Source organism: Pinus tabuliformis, chromosome 9 (genome assembly GCF_031772625.1).
Source record: "Pinus tabuliformis cultivar Carrire ecotype Pingquan chromosome 9, CPIR1, whole genome shotgun sequence".
Classification (NCBI taxonomy): Eukaryota; Viridiplantae; Streptophyta; class Pinopsida; order Pinales; family Pinaceae; genus Pinus; species Pinus tabuliformis.
The window spans coordinates 1,206,284,005-1,206,294,559 of record NC_142307.1 but is presented as its reverse complement, the minus strand read 5'-3'; positions in this window follow the sequence as shown (position 1 = coordinate 1,206,294,559).

The window sequence follows — 10,555 nt, the reverse complement described above, 5'->3', positions numbered from 1 at the left end:
ACAATGTATCATCAAGGTACATAATGAAAAGCTAAATCCACACCACAAATTGCAACACAATCTATCCACACACTACATAAAATAATTTGATCAATGCATCAGCTAAAACCCACTCCGCAATCAAACATTATTTCATCTCCTAGCTCACTATACAAAATGTTGGCTAAAATATACTTTACTATCTGTTGCAACACCTGCAAACTGCTTTAAAAAATATGCATCATAAAACTCTCATATCTTGCACATAATCCTCTAAAATCACGCTCACTCAACACACTAAGAGAATCAACCATACTATCATTGAGATTTCTCCAATATATGGATGAACTGAGGTGCTCAACTTAATAATCCCCAAGAACTACTGAGCTCCACAAACTTTGTTCATATGCTTGATTTGATATGAATTCAGCTCATTGACTTGATCAAGCCACTAACTTCACTTTCCTTTTGATATTTTCAACTTTAATTAGCTTCTATAGGCCCCACTACCTTTTCCTAGCCATATACTAATAAGTTTTGATCAAGAACATTGCCACAATACCAAAATTAGTTGAGTTGCACAAGGAATGCAAAGAAATTTCTATGAAAAAGCTTAGTCGCACGCACAACACTAGCTAAACTCGATTGTAACTCTTCAATCACATGCATAGGCATATCTCTTAGTGACTGGAAACTTTCAGTCGCTCTCATGACTCATCATCCATGTGATTGGGGCAGAGGATGGAAGAAAACCATATTTCCTCAACTCAGAACCTGCCCAAACTTCTTGGACACCTTCATCAACTCCTGAGCACACTTCCAAGCCTTTGTAGCATTTCTGTAATTGATAACATAGGCCAAGAACCTCTGCAACAATTCAATGACATGTAGACCCTAGTCTACCAAAATCCTTATCATGACCGACACCTCCAGCTCAAGCAACAATGAGAATGTGTCCAAACACCTACAACACCTATAGAAACACCTCCAACACTTGTAGCAGAAACATCAAGTCATCCAGCTACCTCCAACACCTATAGATGCACCTCCAACACATGAAACAACATCTCAACACATGTAGTAGAAACTCCAATGCTTCCAACGCATGTAGAAGCATATGCAACATTCATATCTTCAATCCAACAACCTATAATAGCAACATCTTCAACCAACACAACATGTCCTACATCCATCTCTACTCAGCCTCCAAACATTCTCCACTAGTCATGCCACAAGTATGTTGAAATCAATGCCAAGCAACAAGACCAACAAGCCAACCACTTATCACACATCATGAGGAACACTAATCATCATCAGGTAGACATAAGGCATATGATGAACAACACCAAGACCCTATTGACATCAATGCCAACACTATAATGCCAACAATCTCCCCCTTTGGCATTGATGTCAACCTCAACCTAATATCCAACATCTAAGTTTGACCTCCATACACACAACAATTCTGAAGTTGCAACTCTGAAGTTGATCTCTATCCATCCAAATTCTCTACCCCTTTGACATAAATGGAAAAGGGTCAGTTCAACAATGAAGACAATGTCAATAATGTATCAGATGAGAAAAGTGCTCCCCCTGTCATACTCAACACCATGTTGATACAAGACTGTTGTAACCAAGAATGTGCATATAAAACAAGAATATCAGCTACCAACATGTCTCTAGCCAACACCATGCAATATATAAAAATTGAATAGGTTCCCCCTAAGCATATAATGAACCTGCAAAAACACTCTCTTTGTTGTTGTAGAAACACATCTTCATGTTCCAACAATCCTCCTTATTAAGTGCAAGAGACTACTCCTCATGGACCATGACTCTAACTGACTTTGAGCAATGATATACAATGAAGTACAATACATATAGAATGCTTCATTGTTAAGTTATGGTATGTTCTATGCTTATAGTAGTTTACTTATCTTTCTTATTATAATCCACAGATTAGCAATCACATGTACATAAAGTAAAGTGCAGATAGAACATTAAACGATTGACATAAAACAAGCCAAGACAAGAGACACAAGATGTGGCGGCTAGCCAGGGACAAACCCCAATGTGGGGGAACCCTTTGATCAAATCTTCATTTATCTTCAATAATTTAGCAGAGAGAAATAGTACATAAATCTGATTTACATCAGCAGCAGCAAACACTAGATCAACCAAACTAGGGCAGACAATATCTTGCAAACCGACCGTCGGATCGGCTTGATTCCTTCACCAAAAAATGTGGACTTCAAAGGAGATCTAGATTCACCTACAGCGTAGTTTTGAGGAGGGATTCTGATGGTCAACACTGGTCAAACTTCTGATCTATAGTTGCAGCCCTAAATTTTTCACCTTCCTTCCACATGTGTGAGAGAAGAGTCTCTTTCTGCGTAGTAGGAGAAGAGCCTCTTTTCTGCACAGAGAGAGAGAGAGAGAGAGAGAGAGAGAGAGAGAGAGAGAGATGTGATGAGATGATTGAGTCCTAATGAGGAAAAGAACTCCTGTATTTATACACAACTGTTGATGATTGAATAAATGCGACTATTGGGCTTCTGAGCCTACATGAGTTGCAGGTCGGCTTGATAATTATTGCATAATCAAAATAAATTCATATCTCCATAAATACTTATTAGAATTGGATGAAATTTAGATCAATCCTACACCTCTCGAGGAGAGGAATCTAATAAAAATATCATCAACCATGAATAAGATGACCCACATGGAGTTTGGCCCTAGTTGCCAATTTTAACAATCCCTCTCAACTAGGGAGAACTCCATCTACAATCTGTCTGTCAGTCGCTACTATTCATCCATCAAATGCACTACCCTATACAACTTAACCCTTGCTCTGCTCTGCTCTATCCTACCTGCTCTGTTCTGCCCTGTTCTGATTTGCTCTGCTCTGCTTTGTTCTGTTCCGCTCTGCTTTGTCCGAATTATGAAGAAGAAGAAATGATCGAGGATGTATCATACTGACTCAAAGTTAGTCTCAGAGTGTGTACCACTAGTCCTAGACCAGTCTCAATCGACTCAAAGTCAGTGTCATAGTGGGTACAACTCCTACCACTGGTCCCAAACCAGTCTCAACCAACCCGAAGTCAGCATCATAGTGGGTACAACTCCTACCATTGGTCCCATACTAGTATCATCCTCCATTGACTCAAAGTCAGTCTCAGAGTGTGTACCACTGGTCCCAAACCAATCTCAACTGACCCGAAGTCAACGCCATAGTGGGTACAACTCCTACCACTGGTCCCAGACCAGTATCATTGATCCCAGATCAATGAAGGTTATCCTAGCATTGGGAGTATGGTAGATACAACGATGCGCCCATCGGTATCACTATGGTCCCTATCCTCATTTCCCTTATCGTTGATTAGATGAGAGGTACTTCCCATGAGTCCCAGACTGCATGGGTAGGATGCCTCGATAGGAGAACTAATCATTCCTTTCCTCGCAGAAGAACTAATCATCCTGCTACACAATTGTCATGGAGAACACATCATCCAGACCTCATAGGAGAACTAATCATCCTACTATATAATCGTCATGGAGAACACATCATCTAGACCTCACAGGAGAACTAATCATCCTGCTACATAGTCGCCATGGGGTGTTATAGGGAAAGTTTTGATTCTTTTAACTTGTGGTCATATGTCACTCCAAGAAGTACCCCGCACCCCCCCCCAAGAGCTACAAGAGCTCCATACATCATACAGGACCCTCATCAAAGGGTTTCTGAATGACACCAAGTCGTTCTCAAAAAGTAAAAAGTTTGACCTTTCCTAGGGCTTTGTCAGAATGTCGGTGACTTGTTCATCTGTACCGATATGTTGGAGCCTTATAGCTCCCTGCTGCACCATATCTTGAATATAGTGGTACCTGATATCGATATGCTTGGAGCGATCATGAAATATGGGATTCTCTGACAAACGAATCCCACTCTAGTTGTCAATAGGATCACAGTGTTATCCGGTGTAAATCCAAACAGCTCACTGAAGAGTTTCCGCAACCAAATTGCCTCACAGGAGACCATGCTAGCAGCAATATACTCTACCTCGGCGGTGCTCAAAGCCACCGACTTCTGCTTCCTGCTCATCCAAGATATCGAAGTAGATCCCAAGGAGAAACAACACCCAAAAGTTCTCTTACGATCCACCACACTGCCTTCCCAATCAGCATCTATGTATCCAAGTAGTCTCACATCTCCGGCAGTGTATCTTAGCCCATATGTAATTGTGCCACGAAGATATATTAACAGATTCTTAGCACCAATCCAATGTATGTGATGAGGTTCAACCATATGTTGACTTAATATTTTGACTGTAAAGCATATATCTGGACGGGAGTTCACTAAGAACATTAATGCTCCGATGAGCTGCCGATATTTGGTAGCATTTCGTAAAACAGGTCCAGCAGCACTATCGCTTAACTTCTTAAAGTCAAGCTCCATCGGGGTAGTTACAGGATTGCAGTATACCATACCGAATCTTTCCAATACCTTCACCACATATTTTCCTTGAGATAGGAAGGAAAATTTCCCTTGGCTTCTGCCAGACTTCAAGTCCTAGGAAATTGTGCATCAGTCCTAGGTCCTTCATTTCAAATTCAGAAGGCAACTCCCTATTACATTCGTGAATGAGAGGGTCTGCACCTGTTAGGAAGAGGTCATCCACATACATCACTAGTATGAGAGGTTTGTCATCTTCAACCTTAAAGTAGAGGTTAGGGTCAGCTTCACTCCTAGTGAATCCTAGCTTCAACAGGTAGCTATCGATCCTCTCATACCATGCTCAGGGTGCTTGCTTCAACCCACATAGAGCCTTCTTCAACCTGCATACATGAGATTTTCGATCATAAATCTCAAATCCTTCGGTTTGCTCCACGTAGACCTCTTCTTTTATCGAACCATGCAAGAACGATGTCTTGACATCCATCTAATGTAGGTTCCATCCTTGTGAAGCCGCAAGGGCTATGATCAAGTGGATGGTGGTATATCTAGCAACAGGTGAAAATATCTCGTCATAGTCTATACCTTCCTTCTGGGAGAAGCCACGAGCAACAAAATGAGCCTTATATTTTTTTGTACTTCCATCTGCTACATGCTTTATCTTCTAAAGCCATTTAGAAGTGACAACTATCTTGTCCTGTGGTCTGGGAACTACTTCCCAGACATCATTCTTCATAATAGACTCATATTCTTCAGTCATAACATCCTTCCATACTTGATGCTTGACGGCATCTGAGAATGATGAAGACTCATTTTGTATGATCATGATCATGATGGTCAGGTATCCCTGAATCCTGTTGGGTTTCTTACTTTCACGGAAGGTTCCTCGGGGTGCAGTGTGTCCTTCAGCATCATAGAGTATTCCCCTAAGCCAAGAGGGCCTCTTCCTAGAAGAGGAGGGCTCAGGTGGATCAATAGGATCCATGGGTTCTTCCACATCAGGAATTGTTTCATCATCCTTTTCTTTTGGTTCCCTGGTGTCGGCTTCTTGAGAGCTCCTCAAAGTCGGAAGATTTTCCACCTTGCTAAGGGCCATATCTTCGTCAAAGGTGACATCATGACTAATCACAACTTCCCTTTAACCGGCTACATAGATTCTATATCCCTTAGTATTTTCACCATAGCCCACGAAGATTCCTTTCTTTCCAGATGCACCCAATTTATTCCTTTTCTCTTTCGGCACATGAAAATATACAGGGCTTCCAAAAATTCTAAAATGAGATACATCAGGTTTCTTACCGGTGAACATTTCTTCAGGAGTCTTGGAACCCAATGCTTGATGAGGGCATAATTTTTGTACATATACGGCGGTGTTTGCAGCTTCGACCCATAGAAACTTCGGAAGTCTTTGATCATGGAGCATGGCACAGACGGCTTCCAAAATCATATGGTTCTTCCTTTCCGCCACACCATTCTGTTCAAGAGTATATGGTGTAGTAGTCTCCCTCTTGATGCCAGCCTCTTTACAAAAGTCATGAAACTCGTTAGATTCATATTGAGTCCCATTATCAGTCCTTAAGATCTTTCGGTTTGATTCTCGATCAAGGCTTTGAAGTGTGAACACTTCATCCTTCTTTTTCAAGAAGTATATCCAAGTCTTTTGAGAATAGTCATCTGTAAAAGTGAGGTAATATAAATATCCTCCCAAGGATTTCACAGGCATCATACCAGATATGTCTGAGTGAACCAATTGTAATATATCGGAGGTCTTGCTTTGTCTTGAGGGGAATGGTCCCCTTTTGAGATTTCCTTCGGCACATCCCGGACATACACCTTCTTTCTCTACTCGGAATTCGGGCATCCCTGTTACCATTTGTCTTACATCGGGTAGAGATTTATAATGAAGGTGGGAAGACCTCTGATTCAAAAGTTAGGACTGAAGAGATGTGTCACAAGACATGACACCTAGTGGACTTCCACCGACCTGATATAATGAATCAACTCGAAACCCAAGAGTGAAGGCATCTTTAACATTATTTTTCCATATACGTACCTTTCCATCGTTGAAGGTCACCTTGTAGCCTTTTTCTTCCATTGCCGAGATGGACATCACGTTATTTTTTAGGTCAGGTACATATAATACATCCTATAAGTGGATCGTATTACCCTGATTCAATTTAAGAGAGACAATGCCTACACCTTTCACGGGATATTTCATATCATCTCCAAGGACAATTTCCATGTTAGTTTCTTTCTCTATTAGATTATGGAGAACTTCTTTGTAACCAATGAAGTGCCTTAATGCACCACTATCAATGAGCCAAATTCCCATTGAGTTCGAAGGAGCAAAGGTAGATAGAGCAGTTGGTAGATAATATTCATCCTGCTTATTTTCAACAGTGTTGGATTCATACCTAGAATTTCTAGCCTTCTTGAATGGTTGTCCCCTTCCTTGATTTCCAGCACTCCTTTTACCTTTGCTATTAACTTTTCCATTCCTTTGATTGCCATGAGAGGGATTTTGATCATCGTCCCAATGTGAGTCCTTTCTATCAGGGAACTCCCTCGCATAGTGACCTACTTTATCGCAAATGTAACATCGTCCTTTTCTTCCACCCTTCGGTCCAGCCTTTATTTTTTATTTAGTTCCAGAATTATTTCTTTTCTTAGCATGAGAAGAAAAGGCAGCATGAGGACCTTTAGGCATGGGTGTTTCTTGCTCTTCTACCCTTGTTTCTTCTTGAATGCATCTAGCCATTAATTCCTCGAAACCAAGAATTACATTATTGTTCAGAAGAGTAGTCTTGAACACGTACCATTCATGTGGTAATCCTCCAAGAGTCATGAGTACCATTTCCCTATTAGTAATAGTCTCCCCAATAGATAGGAGATTGTTCCTGATCTCGGTGATTCTTAAGAAGTATTCTTGCATACTCTCATCTTTGCCCTTCTTAATTTCCTTTAGCTTATTTCTAAGAAACAAAACTTGATTGCATCATTAAATATAAATAAACTCACCAATCTATCGTAGATTTCCTTGGAGGTGTTCAGGTCGGAGATGTAGGCCACCAAGCGCTTGTCGATAGAGTTCCAGATGATCTTCTTTGTTTTGACTTCACCAGTTTTCCATTTGTTGCTGGCAATAGCGGGTGCATTTGATGGAGGCTCAACAATATTGCCTCTCACATGGTCCAACACTCCTTGATCTTTTAAGTTTAGATCGATATACATCTTCCATCCATGATAGTCAGCTTTCTCACGGAGCTTGTCTTCGGCAGGGAAGAGTGTTGAGGACCCCATAGTTCTTTTAGGATAGCCTTGCTAATCTTCTCTTTGGTGATTGCTCTTACTCTTTCTCGGGCTTTGTCTTCACCTCAGCTCTGCTACCATGTTAAGTTATGATATGTTCTATTCTTATAGCAGTTTACTTATCTTTCTTATTAAAATCCATAGATTAGCAATCACATGTACATAAAGTAAAGTGCAGATAGAACATTAAACGATTGACAGAAAACAAGCCAATACAAGAGACACAAGATGTGGCAGCTAGCCAAGGACAAACCCCAATGTGGGGAAACCCTTTGATCAAATCTTCCTTTATCTTCAATAATTTAGCAGAGAGAAATAATACATAAATCTTATTTACATCAGCAGCAGCAAACCCTAGATCAGCCAAACTAGGGCAAAAAATATCTTGCAAACCGACCATCAGATCGGCTTGATTCCTTCACCAAAAAATGTGGCCTTCAAAGGAGATCCAGATTCACCTACAACATAGTTCTGAGGAGAGAGTCTGATGGTCAACGCTAGTCAAACTTCTGATCTGTTGTTGCAGCCCTCAATTCTGCACCTTCCTTCCACACGTGTGAGAGAAGAGTCTCTTTCTGCGTGGTAGGAGAAGAGCCTCTTTTCTGCGCAGGAGAGAGAGAGAGATGTGATGAGATGATTGAGTCCAAATGAGGAAAAGACCTCCTATATTTATACACAACTATTGATGATTGAATAGATGCGACTGTTGGGCTTCTAAGCCTACATGAGTTGCAGGTCGGCTTGATAATTATTCCATAATCAAAATAAATTCATATCTCCATAAATAATTATCAGAATTGGATGATGTTTAGATCAATCCTACACCTCTCGACAAGAGGAATCTAATAAAAATATTATCAGCCATGAATAAGATGACCCACATGTAGTTTGGCCCTAGTTCCCAATTCTAATATTCATGGAGCAAATACATGTTTGTGACAAGAGAATAGGATTGACATATGACTTCTCCACACCTATCATCAACCAAGACTTCTATGGACCCAAGTTTACATCATGCACCCAATGTATTGGGGCTACATCAATGATATACAAAATAATACATGACTTGGACTTCCATTGACCCATACATAGCTAATGACAAATCATACTAGACACCATGGGTCTCTCCATGAGCAATATGCCAACAAGATAGAACAATAAAGGTACATGGCTTTTACATATGCACATAAGTGTGCTCTCATCTATGAATGCCCAATACAATAATATAACATGAGTACATGGCAATAATGAGAAATGATATACTCTTTCATTGTGTAGTAACAACAATAGAAGAACTAGCAACATCATGTTCTAGTGTATGGCCACTCAACACCTTGGCCATCACCATCTCAATAATGAAGATCCTGCAGCAAAATCATGAAAACCACTAGCAACCACCACCATGCTCCATATGTGCATCAACAAGATCAACTGATACTAGCATCATCATAGCAATATGTCATAGAGGCAACAATAAATACATCCTCATCATCACAAAACATCCATGAGGCTCATCAATATAGTAGCATCAACATAAGCTATGAGCAACAAGAAACAACAACATCACTGATAGCATATGAATCATTATGCATTATAACCAAGAAGCATCAACAAGGAAACATGCATCAACAACAAAATGATAAGATTTAGCAATATGGCACCATCAGCAGCACAAACTCATCATCAGCATGCATCAAAACACATGAGAAACAACAACCATCCTCCTCATGTCACATCCATCCAAAAACACATGAGCAACAACATGATACATCTAGAAATAGAAGATATTAGTAATGATATGCCAACACATCAACTATTATGAACTAAAACAACATCAAAAACTAACTCAAATCAATGCCAAGCATATGCACTGCATTCTCCTATATAGGAACCCACTGTCAACCATCTGCAACTCTATTAGGAAGAAACAATTCTCCCCCTGAATGTGTGATCCTCCATCACACCTCAACATGCAATTGCTCCAAAAACCATTAGTAACAATATAGATGATCCAATCTATAATCAAAATGGAAAGAAATAGACCATAAATGAAAATTCTCTTCAAACCTCATGAACTCCCCCTAGACACATGCATCTCTCAATATGTAGATATATCTTCATGCACTTTTCAAATATGGCTGCACATCCAAAAATATACATGCAACTATATGCTCCCCCTGAGACCATGCATGTGTCAGTTTTTTATGGGAGTTACTTGCTTCTCTTTTCTCCTCCAAACATTCATATGTTGATCCTTCTTCTTCTTATGCGGTTGGCCTTGCATATTCTCCTCCCTCTTGTTGGATCTCCTATTACACATGGGAAACTTCCAATCCTTGGCCTTATGGCCAATATTGTCACACACAAAACATCTTATTTGACCAAGGAAACAAGGAATAGGTTGATATCTTCTATTGATCTGAACCATATTCCTTGGATGTGCCCTATAGTCAATAGCCCTATGGCCAAAATCATTGCATGAGAAACAATAATCATAAAAATGGCTATTCTACCTGACAGATGGAGATCTTCTTTGCATGCATGCTTGAGGTTGCTTCTCCTTTGGATGCTCCTTTTGATGAGAGAGTTTTATCTCTCCATTACTACAAATTGCTACTATGTGTCCACGTATTCCACAATTATAAAATCTACCAATTTTATTCTTCCTCCTTGGCCTTCTTCACTTGTTATTCTGCTTCTTTCATGGCTCTTGATTCTTATTTTTCTCACTGCTACTAGCTGCTCCAATAATTTTTAATTTGCTTGTAGATGCTTGAACACTAGTTTTTAACCTCTCTAGTTCATTCCTTGCAG